The 23,198-nt window shown below is 40.6% G+C and overlaps 1 long non-coding RNA gene across 1 annotated transcript; it reads left to right on the forward strand.

The window, feature by feature from the left end:
* Window positions 1–3,457: 3,457 nt before the first annotated feature.
* Window positions 3,458–22,743, forward strand: LOC129193805 (uncharacterized). Its single transcript, XR_008573620.1, has 4 exons — window positions 3,458–3,757; window positions 20,899–21,031; window positions 21,157–21,272; window positions 21,384–22,743. It is a non-coding gene; the product is annotated as an uncharacterized LOC129193805 (long non-coding RNA).
* The last annotated feature ends 455 nt before the right edge of the window (window positions 22,744–23,198 follow it).

Here is a 23,198-nt window from a genome sequence, read left to right on the forward strand (position 1 = left end):
TCCATCCAACGTGAACAGCTGCAAGGTGTTCACTGGCCTGTATGTGTGCCTTTTTGAGCAGGGGAACCTTGCAGGGCACTGCAGGACCTGGATCCATTACAGCTAAGTGTGTTAGTCATGTTTTTCTCGGTGACTGTGGTCCCAGCTCCCTCAAGATCAATAAACCAGCACCTCCCTTGTAATTCTGAATTCTGAGCTGTCTCAGAATCATCCTTACGAAGGTGAACGCTTGCATGGCGCTCCAGAGCGAGGGTGACTGACTGTTCCTCTCGACCACCGTGGCAAAAAGTCTGAATGGAAAACACTGTTTCTGTGACAGGTCAGCTTTTGTGAGAACTGTCACAGTGTTAGCGTTTCATAATATATACCCTACTTCCTGTGCTACTAATTTATCTTTACTTGCTAAAAGGCACCCTTGGTCACTCTGCGGACACCCCAGTGGCCACCCCCATGTCTGGGAGACAGTTTTGACAAATGCAGCTCTGTGCTGAAGACCAGTAGTTCAGCTTCACCGTACTGGCTCTAAAGTAATGTATTAGTCAAGAAACATAAGACTTCAGTGGACTTGTAGCTGATACTTGAAAAATAGGGGTTAAAAGAGGCGAAAGGTTTTGCTGAGCTGGATAAGCTCACCTCAGAATATGTCAGGATGCATTATTCACAATGTCTGTGATGCAGCAGACGTGCAATTGTGAGCCATTAGTGGCTCTAATTCAGGTCTCACTCAGCAAAAAAAAAAAAGAAAAAATGGATTCAGGTCATCATGTACTGTAACATCCAAGGGAGTTTTCCAAAACACACCATTATATAAAGAATAAAAAGTACATAACCTTCGTGTCCGCCTGCCGATGAAAATTTTGAAGAACATAATTCCATGGAAAAACAAACCCCATGATGATTACAATGGTATATATTCATGGATTAATTACTCAACTCTTTTTTTAATGTATAAAAGAGTAAAATAAGATTATTTGAACAAAAGTCTAACACCGAGTGGACACCGAGTTATGTACTTTACATTTACGAAAGAGTGAAGTACGGAAGGACGGAAGGTTGCTATGGGAAGTGGAAGATGTCTCGAGCTCTGGTATGTTTTATATATATATATATATATATACATATATATATTCCATCCATCCATCCATTTTCTATACCGCTATAGCTCTATATCGCGGGGGCATGCTGGAGCCTATCCCAGCTGACTTCGGGCGATATATATAGGTATATCAGCAAAAGCAGCAGCAATACAGAACACAGGGAATGTGCAAAAAAAATGGCCAGTGTTTACGGTACTGCACACATTTTCCCACATGCGGAGTTTATATATGGTAATAAGATGTATCTTGGATTGGCCATTTATAATCAATAACCGGTTTCAGTTCAAATGAACTTTACTGTAATCAATGCGCATGTGAATTTGACTCAAAGGGGCTGTCGACTCACCTACTAGTTTCGTGTAGCCACAGCTTACTGCTACCCAGCCAAGACCCATGTTAACGCCACACTGAATCAGATCCAGATGGTCTTTCCTGAAAAGTCTGATACAATGCCACATTATTCACAACAATAATAGTGCGTGTGCCGGCACAGTGCAACCCCCAGCTGAGCATGAATCACTACCTAAGTGGAAACTGACATTCATAATAGATCAATAGCAACAAGCAGACAGCTGTAGATGTACCTCTCATGCTCCTGTCAATTCCTCTGAGTTGTGTGCTACATTGCAACTGATTTCTGTCATGTCTGCCTCATTAATGCAAAAATTGCAAATCTGAAAAGAGCCAATCCACCACGAACCCTCAGGGTGGGTTTGGGGTGTTGTTGTGAGTGTTCGAGTGAGTCTAGATACAAATTAATCATTGAACTCCTGTTTGTCTCAGTCACAAATTGATCCACATCAGTCCAAAGTTTGCTCATTTACTTTGTTATTTAAAAGTTAGCAAAGTCCAAACTCGAGCGTATCGAGACTTTGTCACAAGGATACGTTGTGCATTAATAATAAGACCGTTCAAAGTCCATGAATTCAATTTTTTATATGCAAATCTAGGCATTAATATCATGTTTTCAATCTTAATCATTCCCATTCCCTCGTCCCCCTGATTATATGATGACCTGACCTTGATTACCCATGCAGGCCGTTTACCGTAGTCTCTGTACTGTCCAACTGTACTCTGGTTTATTCATTCAAAGAAGTTCAAGTACTTTCACATTTCAGCATTTATCATAGGGTAAGAACTAGCCCCCACTCCATATGCATTACAAAGGCACAAAATGTGCAATTACTGTGAAAGCCTTGACTTTTGGCCTGTGAAAATGCAACACATTGAAGACATAAGCCGTTCTCTCTAGACTACTTCCTAGAACTTTTTCTACGAGGAACACAGTGGCCCCTAACTTAAAATTTTAGGAGCGCAAGCCGAAAATTCAGGGGTGCGCACCGAAATCGACTTGTAATGTAAATATTCACATTTCCTCTCATGTTCACTGTAATACTGATAAATACTTGAACAATAAATGGCAACTCTATTTACTTTGTTAAGTTTTGTAAGTTTAGTGCCCTTCTAGCCTTTTGCTATAGCTCTCATTTTGGTTCTCTGTTTGGCCTCATGGCTTCGCTCAGTCCAGCTGCAGCAACTTTAGCTTTTATTCCCTCTCGTCTTTTTTTTTGCTGATCAAATAAAGTTGTGATCTGAGCCATCGCCATCCATCGACCATCACAATCTGTAGTTCACCGGTGGGCTGAACACTGTGAGCCAGGCCCTGTCATCAAATATCACTAACCTCTGACCTCATAAATGATCTTCTGGATGAATGGACACAAATCCCACAGACCCAGGACCAGAAGTTCTTTTAGCTGCAAAGGATGGAACCAATATACCTTCCATTTCCACTTCTGGTGGGTGCAATGACCACGTGTCCCAATACTTTTGTCTATAGAACGTCATAACTTTGTGTGGGCAAATGTTATTCATGCAATGCTTGTAAAATTGTAATGAAAATCTAGATTTTAGAACCGTTATTCATTGCCATCTCTGAAGAGTCGTTTGAGCAGGCGCAACAACTCGGCTGTCAGAACTTTGTGACTGTGAGCATATAAAATGTTATGATGCCACCGACACACACAGGCTGATCTTTAGAGTGCAGCGAGAATCACACAATTTATGTTTATGATCTGTCTCTGATCAGTGCCTCAAAATCGGTGGAGTGAGAAAAGCGTAGCCGGCGATATGCATAATGAATAAATAACGTACTCGTGGCTGGGAGATGAGATTATGGCACATGACACTTGTAATGACTGCTTGCGCCGCACATATGTCACGCTGGTGTAAAACTCAACAGGAAGTCACAAAGTGTGCTCACGTCTGGCAACAGCAGAAAAAAAAGAGCTGAGTGGAGTTAAAACCCGGTGTTGCTTAATGAATATTTCATGATAACTAAGCACTTTGGAACAACACGACGCAAGCGGGTAGCGTTGACTAGCACTGCTCCAGCTGAATTAGTTCACTCAGAGCTGCAAACACAACAACAGTCTTGAACCACGACAGCATAGAGAATGTGCACATTTTGCCTTTTCAAATGCCTTGCAGTAACAACAGAGTAGAAGGTGGCATCTGCTTAAAGGGATAGTTCGGTGACATGAAGTTGGCATGTATGGCATCCCCATCAGCACTGTAGTGTATAAACAGGGACTTACCCCCCCACTTTGTTCCGTGAGCGGAGTTCTGGTCAGATTTTGATGAGGAGGAACGAAGTTCCGGTGAGTTGCTGGGGTCTCTTAAGTAAAGAGTTTGGCTTCTCAAAACAATATGCATTCAAAAGAGTACACCATTTGCATCACAACACCGCTGCTAACAAAAACATCAAACCTCTCAGTCACTCTGTGCTATTTTCTCTCCGTTTGTATGACTACACGTTCTCGCCTGTCCATTGTTGTGTGTGCGTGTTCCACAGCGGAGGAAGACTGTCTCCCTCCGCGCATGTAAACACTGTGGGTCTGTATTCATTTAGTGCTTTTAATTTGATGTTGTTCCTGTCATAGTTTTACACAATACATAATAAATAACAATCAGATCGCCATAATGTACGTATGTTACGTGTGTGTTGAAAATCTTTCCCGATGACCAGCTAGCATGCTAACACTAACGCTAGCGAGAGCTAATGCTATTTAGATCCATTGTCATTGTCACATCAAATAGCTGTCCTCGGCTATGCCTGCCCATAACTAGTAACTCCTAGCCCAAATTTTAGCTAGCAGTTCAAAGCAAAAAATCCGCAGAGAGACGGCTCGCATCTAAAAAAAACACTTGTTAGTTGGGACACTCGTATGCCACGGTACCGGTGTATAAATGAGAATTTTAAAAATACCTGTAGTGAACCAGTAACTTCTCTCTTCTTCCCGGCGACGTACTTTGTGACATCTCAACGCACAGCGACACAAATAACTTTGGTCTTGTTGAAAGGCACCTGCCCGGGCTGTGAAACTAAACTTACCACTCAAAATACCCTTTTCTTTGCCCATTTCTGCTCAATATTGGTTCCTCAAACATCTCCTCAATCTACGATGTGGGCCGAGGGTCAATCAGGATGTGCTCACGTTAATCGCACGTAAAAAAAAATTGTGCCGTAAAAGGAAACGTCCATTAAAGCGCTTTGACAGCCCTAATCTTTATATTTATGTTAATATCAAACTTGGAATTGTTCATATTTTACATTGATACACATTCATGGGACATCTGATAACTTCGAATATTAATCTCATTGTTTGCTGTGCAAAATGATACTGCAAATCCTCTCATTTTGATCTATAGGTCTCAGGGTAAAAAAATTCAGCTGGTTTGGAAGCTGCATAGCAAAAAGCCCTCCAATTCAATCTGTTCCGGATGAATGACTAAGGCAACACAAGAAATCCCAGGATAACCCTTCATCCTATTTACAGACACACGGACTGTTGATGTATGGTGGACATGTCTTGGGGAATGTGCAGTCATGCATGTTAGAGTGTCTCTCAGTCCGCCAGCGAACACGTAACACCATGAAATAATAACAAAATTACTTCTTTTGATGTTATTTTTGCTGTGAAAAATATGATGATAAACTGTTATAAAATTGTTAATAATGGATAGAAATAAGTGACAATAAGTGGAGACATTAAATATGACAAGTAAATGAAAAACACTGAGGATCTGATAATCTATGATATTGTGGCTTCTTTGTGGGTACTGTCTTTAATTTCCTTGTAGTCAGGATGAGGTCATCTTCAGTATTTGTCCAGTTCCTGGATGACTTTGACAACAAGTACTGTGGATTCCAATGGTTGTCCATTAAACTGGATGTAGATTTTGCAGTGGGCGTGACTCCTGTGCCTTGAATTTTCCCCTGCTTCCTTAAGTTGCGTGCTTTCTTGGCGATGTCAGCATCGTGTTGTTGTCAGATGCTCGTTGATGTATAACTGAAGTCTTCAGCTAGTATAAATACTCGTTGTGCTTGAGGCACAAAAAATCTGTTAATTGTGCATACAGTAGTTCTGTTGCACTCTGGGTGTCTCTCGTTCAATCAATAATAAATATACCAAATGACCATAATGACCATCGTTGGTTGACTGGGGCCCCACTCCACTGTATCCTAACGACCGTCATTTGACACCACAAAAGAGCAAACCATTCCTGTCTGGACATGCCTCCTCCTTTAGAGGATAAATGCTTTGGATCCCGAACCAAATTCTGAGGGGATGTCCACACAAAAACGTTTTTAGGTCAAAACGGCAAAGTATTTGATCATTTCGGCCTTTTAACCACACAGAAACGGCCTTCTGGGTGACCTGAAACGGTATTTTGTAAAAACGGCTTCCAGAGTGGGAAAATCTGAAAACGCCGGCTTGTTGTTTTTGTGTAGACAAGCAACCTGCTTCTTTCTGAAAAGAATGACATCACTGACCTGTGGCTGCCACGTGACCAGAAGTGAGCTTTGACGACAAGCCAACATAATATCTGAATATTTTGACTGGCATGACTCACCCCAGTCGACATTCTCCTGATGTTTTGTTGTCACAAACTCCAAAATGACTCGCACAAGTAATTCCACTTTTTCATAAGTCTAGACAAGCCTTGGACATCGGAAGACAACGGACTTATCCGCATCCGTTCTTTCTTTTTCTATAGTTTGGTGTGTCACGCGGTTCCGTCTGTGTGTCTGTTCACAGCGCCACACTTGGGTGTGCCTCGTGTATTACATCGTTTTCGCCCAGTGATCCGTTCCCGTCTGGATGCAACTATTTACCAATCCGGAACACTGTGGACGCAAATATTTTTTCAAACCGCCAAAAAAAAACAAACCCAGGAACGTTTCTGTACGGACAGGGTCTCAGATTAGAGCTGTCCTATCTAGTCAGGCTAGTGTTTGCGTCACCTAGTCATTGAGCATGAACTGATGAGAGGCGAAACGTCTTGTAAGACAATCCGAACAGTCCAGTTGCGATCGATTCAGTGCTCTGAGAATATAATGACCTGGATGAATGAGAATATTCCCAGGCAAACATACTATATGGTTCGTATGATACATGATGATCCATCCATCCATCCATTTTCTATGCCGCTTCTCCGCTGTGTAACTTATTAGCACGTGAGCACGTCCTGATTGACCCTCGGCCCACTTATTAGGAGCCTACATAAATACACAAATAGGTAAATATAACCCACTTTACTCATCAGGTCAGCAGTTGACTGTACATCAAATGACATAATTCTTTATTGTTCCAACAGGAGGATATCACATTGTTCCTTTGATGCAAAACATTACAGTTTATTTATAAGATCTCACAGGCGCATACGATATTGGCCATCGCCCTGAAGTAGAGATGCATGGATCTCTCTTGAATTGGGGACACGCAGTGATTGATGTTCAGCGCTGATGGGTATTGGCGCTGACGTTTGGCCTGACACCGGGAGTGGCCCAGCCGTGGAGAGGGGCTACAGCTGGCCTGAAAAACATTTGCTATCAAGAGTGACAGAAACCTGGCTTCAATGGATGTGAAACCCCACGGGTCGCCCACAGGACTTCTGTCTAGTACTGCATGTGAGATTTCATGTAAATTGAACTTGTTGTCCTTGTTGGTTCAGCCAGCCTCGCTGAATGAGAGTCGAGAGTGTTAGACGTTGAGCTAAAAGCCCAGACTGTCAACTCTGTGTCCAGTGCGACTCTATTAGGGAGTGAGGTTGAGTTGCGAGCTGGCATCTGTTACACATTCTCTCTCTAATACTACACTACCCACAATTGCACTGTACTGCACTGAGACAGATTTCTAATACTATGTATTTCCAGTGTAGTTTATTTAGAGGTACAAACTGTTCCCATCGCGCCCATGAAAACTTTACAGCCTGTGTTTTAGGGTGTTCTCCCAACAGGCCAATCATACGGTGCCTGGATCCACTTCACATCTAAAGTCCAGCACATTTGGCGAGTGTAATCACACAAACATGCACTTGGGTCATCGTACAACAATGACTCTGCACTGTACGATCACTGCGATCACTCCTTGCAGGTTCTTAATGACAACCGAGACAATACATAAATCATAGAAATAAAATACAAAGACAAACCAAAAGTCAACTCACAGCATGCTCGCTCCGCTGTGACTACATTTGTCTGTGTCATAAATACACGTAATTTAATTCCTCTTGCAAGTGATTAATGACAGCCGGCACCTTCCACAGTAAAAATAAGAACAACTCCAGATAACACGGGACGTACTCCACAAAGTTGGACAAACTGCAGAAATGTAGCAGAATAGAAATGATGGGACAAGCATACGAGCTCGAATGCTCAGTACAGTACCCTCCAGATATATTGCAACAGTGATGTCAATTCCTTTATTTTTGCTGTAGACTGAAAACACTTAGGTTTGACATAAAAGATGAATGAGATCAGAGAGAAACTTTACAGCTTTTATTTTCAGGTATTTACATTTGGATCGCACGCACACGATTTTGCTTGATCCTACCAATTTTTCATGTGAACAACATTATTGGAACATGTGACTGACAGGTGTGTTTTGTGTTTTGCTTATTCAATCAATAAATAGCATCATAAATAGTGTTGATTGGGTGGGATAGGTTTTGCCTGTGAAGACTGCATTTAGAGGTGAAAACAACATGAAAACCAGAGGGCTGTTTATGGGTGAAAAACAAGAAATTGTGAATCTGAGAGGAGAACCAGTCAGAATCATTGCACCAACATTGGTCCGAGCCAGCACAACCATTTGGAATGTCCTGAAAAAGGCAATATAGAGGTAGAGGTAGACTAAGGAAATCATCAGAAGGTGAAGACAGAAAAATTGTGAGAGTTGTAAAGAAAAACCCTAGTGACATCATCAACAACCTGCAGCGGGCAAGAGTGAAGGTATCACGAAGCTACACCAGAAGATGCAAACCACTCATTTTCAATAAGAATAGGACGGCCAGGCTGGAGTTTGCCAAAAAGTACAGAGATGAGCCTCACCAAACACCTCACACCACCCCACTATTTGAGAAGCACTGAATTAAAGCATGTTTCGTCGTATACGCAGTTGCAGTGAAGCAACACATCAATTCTGTGAGCTTCAGAATTGTTTCTCTCATGTTGAGGCATTTCTTGCACAGGCTCAGATGGAAGGCCATTTCCTTTGCGCTTAACCTTTAAGAAGGTTAGTGGAGCATAAAAATCAACCTTGCTCTGAATGAATTTCATCCCTTGCTCCAGCCCATTTCCTATAATGAGGAGTGCTTTGTTAGCTGCGGTGGGCTATTTGCGCAGCAGAGAGAAAGATGCACTTCTGCCAAAGAAAAGAAAGTTTTGTTAATTCACTGAGTTCAGTTTGAACCTGCATTCCAGTCATCAATCAGGGAATATGTTTTTTTTTAATGATGTTCTTAGTTTTTGCTGCTTTTGGAACCTTGTTAAATATTCATGAATCACGGCAGTGATTTATTAAATACTTTCCACTCAGTAAAAATAAACTGTTAGTATGTCACCTGGTATTTTTTAGCACCTAGCTGCATCACCATCTTGCTTATTGCCTCTCTAGACTGCATTAAATATTCTTAAATATCCTCACATACCAAATTAAGGCTTATACTCTCTGTGCTTATAAGAATGGTGCATGGATTTACATGTGCATTTATTATAATAATTACATATAAATGAAAGGTTCTGAAACTTTCTTGCTTCATTTTGCCTAATTTAAGGAAATTACCTTGGAGGCTTTAGGAGAGTGGAGATAAGAAAACATTTTGGGGGCATTCAAGCACCAACAACCAATGTCGCTTACTATATGGCAAACACTGCAACACAGATTAGCAGAAATCCATCATTCCATTTTACATCGCTTATCCCGTTCAGGATTACAGCTGAGCAAGAGCCTGTACTAGCTGACTTCAGGTGAGAGGTGGGGCACATCCTGGACTGGTTGCCAGCCATACAAACTAGCCATGGTCAAATTATTCAGTTGAGGAATTAATAAAACCTTGTGCCCTCCAGCAGGAAGCTCGCCATCCTGCAGTATTAATTTCCTGATTGGGATGCTGGAACAGAGCTGGTCCAGCTTCTAGGCCAAACTCAACACATGCTTCAGCATTTCTTGTGAGTTCATACCTGTCGGTGTGTACTGCTAATCTTGTCATTGTAGTGCAAGATGGATTGCCTGACTGCTGATATGTTGAATAAACCTCTGCGTGTTGCCCCCCTGCTGCCTCCCTCGAGCTCCAGCTCGTGAGCGCATCGAGGCAGGAAATGCTGTTAGAAATCATTTAGTTTCAGCTGGTAACACAGCAAGATCCCAAGATCCCACGTAATTCTAGCCGTGAAAATTGTTTGAAGACCGCTATGCTTCTCATTCTCTTGTGTTTGGTTTGTTTAGCCAATTAGTGGACACATTCACGAGGAAATGCAGAGATGAACGACATTGATTTGAATGTTTGCGTTCATTGCAGTAGCATATGTGTACATGTATTTCTGGTCATTGAGTTAATTATCATTTTGTAAATTATTCTCCTACATCTCAGCAAGGACTGTCTTTCTACAAACTTGGGAATCAACAATGAATACCGTATAAGCAGAATAAACTGATGCAATAGCTAGTGATACGATTTTGTCTTTTAAGATACCACATAGAAGTAATTACAGTCGTCCCTCGCCGCTTTGCAGTTTGAATTTCATGGCTTCACTCTACCTTCAAAACATGAATATTTAAGCTAATGTTACGTATGTTTTGTCTAAATTAAGCATTTTAAAGCATAAACATGGCTAAATTAACTAAAATACAAATATAAGGCATTCAAAAGAAGCATTCAAAGACGTTGGCGTAGTATTTTACACTAGTCACTCTGTGTCAGTAATGTTACTGTAATGTTCGGTGAGACACACGATCACCAGAGTTGATTGCCAAAACAACAGGCTTTTATTGCAGGTTTGAATTATCTCACAACAGGTACAATAACCTCTACTAAAATTCCCTGATAAAACCACGGGCTACTTTTGTGGCTGTAATCCACGGCAAGCTGAAACTCAACTCTAAACCCCTGACGTCACTTCCTGTTCGCCACTCACTTTCCTCCCCTAGGGAACACATTTATACTAACACACAAGTCTTAAATGGCTTATTTACACTTATTGTATCTACTATATTGAGTAATAGGAGTGTAAATGTGACTATAGGGGTGTTAGTTCATGTCTTGAGGAATCTAATCATGAAAAACCACATTTTGAAGGTCTTAAACAGGTTTACTATGCTCTAACTGCAAAAAAATATTATATTAATGAATAAGGAATCCATTCACGTATCACGGTCGGGTCTGGAACCAATTAAATTGAATACATGAGGGATTACTGGGTAGGATTCTAAGTTAAGTGCATCTTTTGTGGTGCTAAAAAGTGTTCCATTAACTGCACCATCCCAGTGACAACCACCTCAAGGTACAACCGTGTACTTCTTTAATGAAAGCATCTTCCTTTAATGAAAGTATCTTTTTTAATGAAAGTATAGGACAGTGGTTTGTTAGTGGCAAAGGCAAATTAAGCCTGCCCTCAGCAGCCGGCTGTGTCTTTTTTCATTTTGGATGCTGGATGTCTCTCACGCAAACACAAGAGGAGAAGTGACTGCATCTGCACATTAAGAGATGGTCTTGCTCTTTCATCACAGTGTGTCTTCTAGGTTTATCTTCTGTGTTTGTTAATTTCCTTTGTTCTGCTCCACTTGGTGCAGTCACTGGAATTGCTGCTCATTATAGGTGTTGTGGCCACACAGTGTTGCCTGTCCATCCTGCTCCTCTATGTATGTGTGGAACACAGCTCCACCATTAAGCCAGACCGTTAAGAGTCTGGCCGTTACTGAATATACCATGGAGACACATAAAAAGCAAAATAGCAGTGCGCATTCTTTTAGAGCGAGGCGATGAGTTTTCAGCATCACTTTATTGCCCGGTGTCTACATGAAGCCACATTACCATGCCCCTGTTCCTTCATGCTTAAGTAGAATAAGTGCTAAATTTAGCATGTAATAGTCAGCACTGGTACATACAGTTGTTGTTGTTGTTTTTCGACTTTTCCCGTCAGGGGTTGCCACAGTGAGTCAACCGCCTGATATGTTTGGCCTAGTTTTTACATCGGATGCCCTTCCTGACGCAACCCACCCATTATCTGGGCTTGGTACTGGGAATCAAACCCAAACCATTTGCATGCAATGCAGCAGCGTGTGCCTTTAAAGCACCAGGGTAGAACGGGTACGTAACATATTAGGGTCCTTTTTTAATGAAATCTACCAATTATTATTGACTAGCGTGACTTCTGAATATTTCGCTACTAGTCTTTAAGATTGTATCTCTATTTGGTAGAAGCAGCAGCTGGTCATAGCACATGTACAGTCACTTCATGCTAAGCAGAATTTGAGTAGCGCAATTATTTATCCTCCTAAATCATAAAAATTGTGTCTTATGAAGAAATACAAATTAGTCTAGTCTCTGTAATCGACCAGTCCAGGGTGTACTGCGACTCTCACCCGAAGACAGCTTGGATAGGCGACCCTAGTGAGGACAAGTGGTAAAGAAAATGGATGGATGGACATTTTAATGGGTTTTTTAGTGTATTTTCTGGGATTTCCGAGCATACTTAAAAGGATAGTTTGGATTTTTTGACATGAAGTTGTATGGCATCGCCATCAGCATTGTAGTCCAATAACAGCGACTTACCCCCCCCCCATTTGGTCTCCTAAGTCCAGTTCTGGACTTGGAAAGAAAGAAAGATGTAAAAATAGGAGGAGACGGATCAGTGGAAGCCGGGGAAGGGTGAATTAACTATGAGCTGTAGGAAGCGAGTCCAAAGATGTGGGTTTTGAGGGCAGTGTTGAAAAAGGAGCGAGTACGAGAGCGGGTGCAGCTGCAAAAAAAGCTTAGATCCAAGGATGGGGGGGATGTGGGAATGGCCAACTGGTTGTGGATGCCATTGATTAGGGCGGGGGGGTCGTACATTAGAGTGATGTAATTTATCTTATTTATTATGGCCATGGAATGCCTGAATGAAATGGTTTACAGCAGCGGTCCCCAACCTTTTTGACCCATGGACCAGCTTGTGTCCCACGAATTTTTGGCGGACCGGGGAGTAGGGGTGTGGAGGGTCGTACATTATAGGGATAACATTTATCTTTCAGGTATTTATTATGTATTGTGTAAAACTATGACAGGAACGACACCAAATTAAAAGCACAAAATGAATGCAGACCCACCATCCACCAGTACAAGACTGGAGTTTGTTTTTCAGAGAGAAGATTATTATGTCACTGTTTGACGTGTGTGGTAAAAGGCAGTGTGTTAGCATGAATTAACTTGAGGTTGTGCACCAACAAATATGCACATTAGCACTCTATAATGTCATCAAATCTTACCTTTATGCATTCTCACATAGTATCAGCATTTGAGACTAAATATGAGGTGAAAGAAAAACGGTAACAATACAGTATAGTAGTCTATCTGTACAGCGTGGGAGAAAGGACCGTCGAACAAAGTGGGACGGGTCAACGCTTGTAACAAACAAAATATACATGCAAAAACAATGGGATTTGTAACTGTACATTATTTTTCAAATAAAATAATGGCCCATATTTCCAAAAGCGACATGCCTTTATATAAAATTCAATGTATTTATTTACAAATGTCTATTCTTTAAGTGTATTTTTTTCATCATTGCACCTGAAGGCTTCCCGGTGGTTGGTGACCTGTGGTTTGGAGGGCGGCCCCAATACTTTTAGTACAAAGTAATGCTGTTTACTTTGCCCACCCCTGGTAAACAATATACAGTATATACATTTCAAATTATAAACCTCAAATTAAACATAATATAGATTGGGTGATATTATTGGCTTACATTGGTAAAACACAGACCTACACTTACCAACCGCAACACTAAGTACACCTGAATTTGTTTAGATGGAATGGAATGAATATTTGTCAGTGAAAGTATATCGAGGCATTCTTTGCATGTTGGCACCAGAGCTGAGTAAAGCATCAGTATTGGCTCTAAATAATGAAACATTTTTTTAAAGTAGCTGTCAGGAAGGGAGAATCATATTGTATCTGATCTTTAAAAACCCACACTAAGCAGCTAAAAGGTCAATGATGCTCTTATTGTCACCAGGCTAATGTCTGATTAAAGTGAGGTCTCTTCGGAGGTTGCTCTGAACTGTTTTGCTTGGTAAAATCTCGAGCTTGATATGTAACGAAATGACAGCATTTATGAACATCATCAACATTTAAACGGCAGCTGTCTGCAAATCCTCCACCTCAGCATCAAATGTATTCATTTAAGTTATTTAAAATTGCAAAACTGAATGACAGCGGTTCACAATAAATTATTCACACAAAAGCCTATTTTGACATCATTTAGGGCATCTTAATGGGTTCTACCTGCTGCATCCGAGGAAGAATAATGCCTCTGCTTGTGTTAATTTCTACTGACAGTCAGCCCACTCTCATCTTAATGTGTTCTTACGCAATCTCCACTATCTGTTGGAAAGATAAACACTCCTTACTTTTTAACTACCGTTTATGCACCAAAAAGACACCAGCAAATTCTCTAGCAATTCCAAAGAAATACCGTAAATTCAGAGGAAAAAACAGACTTGTTCTCATATAAGCCACACATATTGTGGCGTGCACGAGTCCGTGAGACCCCCACATCTCTTTATTTGACAGGAACAAATCTTGAGCTATGATAAACTCAAAAGTCAACCATTGGAAATTGCAGGAGGTCATTGCTCAATATAACAGTCTGACTCATGGTTTCATCTTACAAACAACATTAAACTCATCACACAGCAAATAAAACTCATGTTGTACTACATGTTATACTTCAGAAATATACAAAAATGTATCAATACAAGTTTTATATGAAGTAAACCCCAACATTTTAAAGTGTTCCCAGGGCGGGACATGTTTTAATATTTATATATACACCTTATATATACACCTTTTGAGTATGAAGTTGCCGTGTGCTGAATTTAGGCTGTTCGTTAAGTGTTTTTAAAGGATGACACCGTGAGTCAGACTGTTATGTTCTTATGTTCTTGGTATATATAATGACCTCCACTGACAACCAGTGGTTGACAAGCTTGTTGTGAATGCACTGATAGCTCGTGATTGGCTCCTGCCAAACAAAGAGCTACCGCTTCCTCACTGACTCATGAGCAGCACAGTATTTAAACAATCAGTAGTAATTCTGAAGTAAAGGAGATATTAGCCATAAATAAGCCGCACTGTTCAAAGTAGTGGCTTATACACCGGAATTTACGGTACCTTGGTATTTTTTTGGTTTGGTTTGAAGACAGACTAAAAGAGAGGGATTTTTTTTTTTTTTTCTGGCCAAAATCCTTCTTTGGGGATTGACAGCACTCTTCAAACAACCTCGCGTCTAACTTCTAACCGCTCCCACTGCATTACTTACATTTAACAGTAACCATCATGTTCTATGGAAAAAAATAATTGCAGCCTTGATTCTGTTTGCAACACTCTGTACTGCATAGAAATCATAGAAATTCAGCTGGATGGTATGAACTGCTCTCATTAGGGAGTTTCACAGCTAGATTACTGCTTGGCTCCACATCTTGCTGTCATTGTGAACCCCTTGCAAGATGTTTTCAAGGAAAAAAAACTTAATTACCTACTCGTAGAGAATGAAATATATTTTCCCAGAATGTTGACGGAAAAATGACAGCTGTAGTCTACACGAGCTGTCCTATCTTTTCTTCAATTTAATACCCTGAAAACCCAGCGTTATGGTTTGTGGTTAATGTATATGCTCCTGCAATTTGAGGTAAATACTGCAATTTCCTGTGAACAGGGCTGTTTTATAGACGTATTGAATTGCATACAGGAGTCATTCTTATAAAAGTAAGCAGCAGCTATGTGTAGCTTTTTTACACTTTTCACAAATAACATGTTCCCAATGGTGGTCTCAGTTGTGTATACTTTTGATATACTGTACGTGTCTAGTAGAACATCTGCTATTGGTCATATTAAAGACATGGCTTGATAAAAACACATTATCCTTGAACTTAAGTAAAACTATAATAACGGTATTTGGAAATAGCAGAAAGGATACGTACGACCAAATACAAATAGACGGAGTGAACATTGAAAGAGTGAATGAAAATACATTTCTGGGGATCATAATACAGTAGATGAAAAAATGAGTTGGAAATCTCATATCGAAAATATACAACAAAAGGCAGCGAGAAAGATTTCATTATTGAATAAAGCAAAATTTTTTCTTGATCAAAAATCACTCCACACTCTTTACCGTTCTTTGGTATTACCACATCTAACTTTTTGTGTGGAAATATTGGGAAATAATTATAAAAGCAATCTTCACTCACTCGGTGAGGATAATTCATAATGCCGCGTATAGAGAACATACAAACCCTTTGTTTTTAAAATCACAGATATTAAAATTTGCTGATTTAGTACATTTTCAAACTGCTAAAACAATGCATAAAGTTAACAATAACTTGCTACCCAAAAATGTCATACAGTATTTCTCTATAAGAGAGGAGAAAAACTTGAAACACTTATATGCAAGAACAACGCTTCAAACCCACAGCATTTCGGTATGCGGAATTAAATTATGGAACGGATTGAGCAAGGAACTAAAACAATGCACCAAGATGAGCGAATTCAAAAAACAATACAAGCAGTTGATGTTTGCTAAACACAAGGCAGAAAGGTCTTGAACTTGCTTTATTATGCTTGTCTTCATCTTATTTATTTATTATTACACTAATTATTCTATGGAATAATATTATATGGAATACAGGAAGTGAATAATATGTACTGCACAAGATGTGGAACGGAGAACGGGGGGTAGAATTAAGTAAGCTTTGATCAAATGCAGAATTACTACATCTTCTGTAGCTTCTACACGTCACACACTGACGCTGACATTGGGAACATCAAGGTAGGTTAGATTGCAAGGTGTGCCTAAAGCACTTACAGTAATGTGCACTTCCAATAATGCCTCCAGAACCGGCCCTTCCATTTAACTGTATTATCACTCATATTGTAGTGATGACATACTTGACGGTCTTGATGGGCTTCTGCCTGCCATGTTCTCGCGATACAGCTTTTCTCCAAACGAGAAATCCTGTCACGTTTTAATCTATTAAAACATGCCTATTGGCCACCCTATTCTGATATGTTTTGCTTTTTTGGTTATGTTATGTTAGATTTGGTAGATAGTATTGATGCTTATATGAAGAGTTTCCTTCTGTTTTTTTGCAGCTGTTCTGCAACACAAACAGAAAAAATTGTGTACCTCATGAGACCCCATTGTATTCGCATAAAGCATCATCATTTGTTATTTTAGTTAAACCATGTATTGTTTCAACATTTTATTAACCTATATTAATAATAATATAAATAATAAATAGGGATGTCCGATATTGGCTTTTTTGACAATAACCGATATGCCGATATTGTCCAACTCTCAATTTCCGATGCTGAAATGTGTAACATGACATATCTCCTGTGGTGGAATGAACACATACAGTATCTGTTGTGAAGCTAATGGATGGAGGATCAGCAATTAGCTTCTCAACATGGCTGTAAACAACACTGTACAACATTGTAAAACATCTGAGAAATACTTGCCATTAGACTTAGACTGTGACATTTGTTTTATAAATCAACACAGTAGCCATTTAAATTTTTCTGATAATCAAAAAGTCCAGGGAAGAAAATCAAGTGGCCAAGGTGAGACCATTACTCACATGGGGTGGCAATAAGCTGATATCTGATAAGTTGACGTAGTAGCTCCGCCACTGTGCAGCAGGTAGATATCTGCAGATAGATATTAAAGTGAATTTATATCTTACATACCTTTTATCTTGTACTGAAGCTTGAAGTTTGAAAGGCTTAAAATTGGACTTAACATTCAAAGCCGTCGTATGACTCGAGGTGGTCCAACACTCAGTATAAATCTGATGCAAAATTGAAGAGGAAAAGTAATCTACCTAACAAACGTGTATACGATTGAAAATGCACCCGATATTATATGAAAAAGCAACATTTTCATGGGCGTCCCCACGGGCTCTCCTAATCAAGTGTGCACACACAGCTTCCTACTGAGGGTAGGCGGCATATCTACAAAATGGATGGATGGAAGTTAGCAAGCTAGTTTGCTACTAGCCACCCACGTTTGGTTACACCCTTGAGAGGCGGTTTGATGAGGTCATCTTTTGCGCGCCAACAAATACGGGAGCCCATTTTTGCAGAGCTGCTGGAAATGTGAATTTCTCTTGGAGAGTCATAAAGTATCTAGCTATCCATTTATCTATGTACATTCATGGAAAAAACGATTAGACCACCGTTGTTTCTTTAGTTTCTTGGTCATTTTGATGCCTTATAGAACTGTATCACCTTTGTTTCGACAAATATAACAATGACAACAAATATAGCTCAGAAGAGTTCAATTTTCTGGCAGTACAATGCTATAGCTATTCATGTAAAAACCATGGAAGTTGCTAGATATCAGCTCTTAAATTAAACTATATTGAGAGCTATATTTGTTATTATCATTATATTGGTCCAATCAAATATACAGTACCTTTAGTTGTACCAGGCATTCAAGTTGGGCAATAAACTGAAAAAACAAGGGTGGACTAATAATTTTTTCCATGACTGTACATATTAGCAGCTCTAATAATTTTTTCCATGACTGTATTTCGTGTAATTAACACCGCCACCACGATTGGCTGTCTTTCAAGCAGCTCTGTTTGTTTATTCAAGCACATTTTTATGTGCCATGAGAGCGACGTCCGGCGTCGGTGTGATTCCCTGTCTACCCATTAATATCGAGGCGGCCACGATGAAAGCTAAGATGAAAGTCAAGTGGCTAGCAAGGAAGTGGAGATTCAAGCCTTCGGAACCTTCTATTATCATGGGAAACTTGAATTCACCACTGTACTGAGCAAGATCAACAAGCTGGCAAGAACGTCAAGATCTTGAAATTTGTGCTTCACTGAACGGCTAAGAGCTAGCGTCATCCTGGCCATGTGAACATAAAAATGTCCATCTACACAGCATTTTTTAAGCATTGTCCATCACATTTTTTTGCAATTTTGGGCGTATATTATCGGACATCCTTAATATTAATGTATTGGAGATGTATAGCAACTTCTAGTCACCCAAAGCGCTTTACTCTTAACCCATTATTCATTCACCCAACAGCCACACACTGGTGGCGGGAAGCTACATCTGTATCTGTAGCCACAGCTGCCCTTTCATATACTGACATATAGTTGTGTGCCATCATCATCATTCATCATTAAAGCTATGACTGAGTATATTTTTATTCTACTGTACTGTATTATAACATTCTGACTGCCCAAAGAGTACAATCAACCTACAGTATATCAAAACAGATCACCTCTACTTTTAATTCATTCCATCTATCATGATTCAACCAGCTATGAGAACTCGGATGACATTTCCTGCATTGCTACAATCCCCCGCCCTTCAGTCTTCCCTCCAGCCTTCAGAGAGAAGTGCATGCAGGGAACGTGATCAAATTTTGCCTCTGTACCTGCTCTGTTGTTCTTTATTTCATGTTTCCTGCAACCCTGAGATCTTTTTTTTTGCATTTTCTTTCCTATTCTGCCACCCACTTTCACACTGCATGGCCAATAAAACAAGAATAATCGATTACCCATCATCAGCACATAGACATTAACTCTCGCCAACATTTCTCCTCGGGCCAGTGCTCATTCCTCAGCACAAGCATTTGATTAGAGCTGTCTGCCAAATGCAAAAAATGATATGATAGTCAGACATGGATCAAATGTCAGTGTTGTAAAACTCCACTAAACATGGTTTTTCCTCCAAGCAATTACAACTCTTGGCTCCCCAAGTGCCAGAGGACTTACTTGTATTTGTTAATGAACGACAGCCACAGCAAGCAATGCAAGCACTCATTGTTCTTTTAAAAGTGAGTCTCATTATCACATGGGACTTAAATGGATGTTGTCATTATGTCTTTTTTGTTCCTGTGTCTCTGTCTATGTGATTTGTTGAGCTCAGCTTACTTACAAAACACCTTTACTTTTATTTACTGACACGGGGCCAGTTCCATCATACTTGCTTCATGGTCCTGTTTCCCGTTGGTCCGCACTCACAGTGTGCAACACTCATTCATGTTTTGTCATCACTTCACGTTAAAACAGTCATTACCGCGACTTTCTGGGTGCATGGTTTACTTTAAATCATTTTCCCCTGATTTTCCAAAATTCCCACAACATTTTTCCCATTGAAAATTAATGGGCCATTTTGCTAAGTTCCGCATTTTTCACGTTTCTCAACCGATTCAAACCGTGTCATAGAAAAAAGGCTCAGTCACTTGGGACTATTTAATTTTCACATTTTTTTTTTGGTCTGTGCTGTACAGCAGTGGTCCCCAACCCCTGGGCCGGTAGGGGTACCGGGCCGTGGGTCATTTGGTACCGGGCAGCACAAAAAGAAAAAATAATTTCCATTATTTCATTTTTTTTTATGTTTTATTTTGAAAAGTGGCCGGATTTTCTCTGTTACATCCGTCTCACTTGTGTGGTAACTTTACCTCATGCCACACAGATAGACTACTACTGTATTTTTACCATTTTTCTTTTACCTCATATTTGGTCTCAAATGCTGATACTATGTGGGAATGCATAAAGGTAAGTTTTGATGACTTATTGAGTGCTAATGTGCACATTTATCTCAAGTTAATTCATGCTAGCGCACCGACTTTTCCCACACACGTCAAACAGCGATGTAATCATCTTTCTGGAAAAACTTGGCTGGAAGTTGAACTGGTGGATGGTGGGTCGGCATTCATTTTGTGCTTTGAATCTGATGTTATTCATGTCTTAGTTTTACACAATACATCATAAATAACATAAATTAGACCGCTATAATGTACGACCCCACCCGATCCGTGGGAGATTTGTGGGAACACAAGCCGCTGCTGTATGGTATGTGAGTTTCCTTTGAAAAATCACTCGTTAGACGCCTGACCTGTAATTCAGGGTGTATGCTGCAGAGGGCAGTAATGGTTACAAGCTTGGTTGGAGCCAGTCTGTGAGTGAAGAAGGCTTTGAAGAAAAAGAGATTCAGGAAGTGTTTACAAGGTTTCCATATGGGCTACATTGATATATCTTATTTTGGAACACCATGCTCACATTTCTCAACCGATTCCAACCATTCCACCATGAAACCATTCCACTCAGCTCAAACAGTCGAGCAGACGAAGTTTGCCTGTTCACATTTCCAAAAGATGCCATTTGCTGCTTCAGATTCTTCTGTATTATGTTTGGCACAGTTATTTGACAGTTATTTTGATAATGTGCCTCAGATAAAGGAAAGTTCGGGCCTGAATGTGTATTACCGGAAGACACTTCAACCATCAACCGACTATCTTTCTTCACCCAGACTGGGATCTGTGAGTGAAAACACAAACACTGATGCAGACGGCCAACGTGGCAACAGTAAGTAAATCCAATTTTTTTTCTGTATTCTATATTCTACAAGTCATAGAATAATATAGGTTTTCTTGCCAAATTTCAAGGCTAGCTAAACAGGGACCACTGCTCACTCGTCTTGTATTTTGCAGTCTCTGCAGACATCTGTCAGTGTCGCCACTGCCAGTCAAACAGCCAGTGGCGATTCATCTAAGACTGCAAGGGAAGCTCAGATTCCCCTAAAACGTGTGGTGAAATATGAACTGCTGTGTGTACATTTCATTGACTACATATGCACTAGAATACCTTCATCTTTTGTTCAGAATCAGCTACTTATCACAGGTAACTGACATGACTTCCTCCTCATTCATCCCTGCAGCGCCATGGCACTTTTACACAGTCGGATGCTGAGCATCTACTGACTTCGATGGGGAAGCGTAGAATGGGTTGTTCCACGGTGCAAAACTGGACGGTCATTGGATAAATGCTGGGCTTTGTCCCACCCATCGGACGCTCAGCGTCTCTGGGGGTCTATGAGGCAGTGGGCTGGCCCGAACGCTCAGCTTCTGCATGACGATTGGATGATCTGTCTTGACACTGAAATGAGAGAATCGGCGATCTCGAACGGAGCATTTTCCAAGTTTTTTTTTACGTTGTTCCGAACTGATCCCGAGACTTTACCGATCCCCAGCAACTTTGTCAACTTCGTTAAAAATGACTGGCATTGTGTTTGGCGACTCTCTTCTGTCACTCTGTGGTTTCTTTCCCTAACGAGCAGCGGCAACTGCGGAGCTTCTACCCCCGTCATGATCACTCACACTCACAGCCGGTCACACAGTAGCATCGCACAGCAGGTCCAGCTGCTAGGAAGCTGCACATCATGGCAGATGCTAAAATTTACATATAAATAAATAAACACATGATGTAGGCCGGGCCGCACGGTGGTCTAGTGGTTAGCATGTTGGCCACACAGTCACAGTCTGGAGATCGGGAAGACCTGGGTTTGATTCTCTCTTGGGCATCTCTGTGTGGAGTTTGCATGTTCTCCCCGTGCGTGCGTGGGTTTTCTCCGGGTACTCCGGTTTCCTCCCACATTCCAAAAACATGCATGTTAGGTTAATTGGTGACTCTAAATTGTCCATAGGTATGAATGTGAGTGTGAATGGTTGTTTGTCTATATGTGCCCTGCGATTGGCTGGCGACCAGTCCAGGCTGTACCCCGCCTGTTGATGGATGGATGATGTAGGCCAGAAAAAATAAGCTTCCCTTCCTTGAATGACCAGCAGACGCCACTGCAAACAGCATAGCTGTTGTGGCCGATTTTTGGGGGGGGTTTCATATCAGATGTTCAATGAACTGCTTTTGCCAACAAGCGGAGGAGGCAGTACTGGTTTCCAAAACTGACGTAGCGCTAGCTGACCGTGCTTATTCTGTAAATGTTGAAAAACTAATGCATACATTCATACAGTTTGGTTGCCGTTGCAAAGCATCCTCAACGTGACGTCACTGCCAAGACGGTGGCAATTCATAAACCTCCAAGCAGCAAACCAGTTCCAATGAAAACAACTATCAGTGAATAAGTGAGGTGTGAACACGGAATGTAAATGTGTAAGGTTGTTTTTCTTTCTGCCCTTTTAGGCATGTATTTTGACCACACTCAGCTGGGATAGGCTCCAGCTTGTGGAAAAAAGGAGCGGTTGCTTGTGGCTGAATTTACATTTGATTAAAAATGAGATCTCTGAAAATTATTCAGCGAATCTATTTGAGATGATCATTTTTATAAGAAGGTTTTATTCATTAGTGAATAAAAGGTTTGAAGGCTAAAACACTAGGAAAAGAATGGAAGATGTGTGTTTTTTTGTCTGGTGAAGCTGTAAAGCAGAGTGCAGTACAAGGTGGTTTGCCATTCACCTTGAGAACTCTATTGTAAAATTTATTAGAAGGTGCTTAAGCTATACTTACAACATGTTTTCAGCTTTTGAAAGAAGACTGTGATGAATCTATCAGTTCACGTGGTCTTCCTAGATACACCAGGGGTGTCAATCTCACGGCCCATAGGAACATATCAGAGGAACTTCATCTTGTTAAAAGGAGGAGGCTCTTTAATTGGGCAAAGAGCAGACAACACCGAACTCGCAGTAAGCTTGTCACACGGTAAAATTAACAGGGTGGTCACTAGACTGAACACTACTAC

This window comes from Dunckerocampus dactyliophorus, chromosome 14, assembly GCF_027744805.1.
Source record: "Dunckerocampus dactyliophorus isolate RoL2022-P2 chromosome 14, RoL_Ddac_1.1, whole genome shotgun sequence".
NCBI lineage: Eukaryota > Metazoa > Chordata > Actinopteri > Syngnathiformes > Syngnathidae > Dunckerocampus > Dunckerocampus dactyliophorus.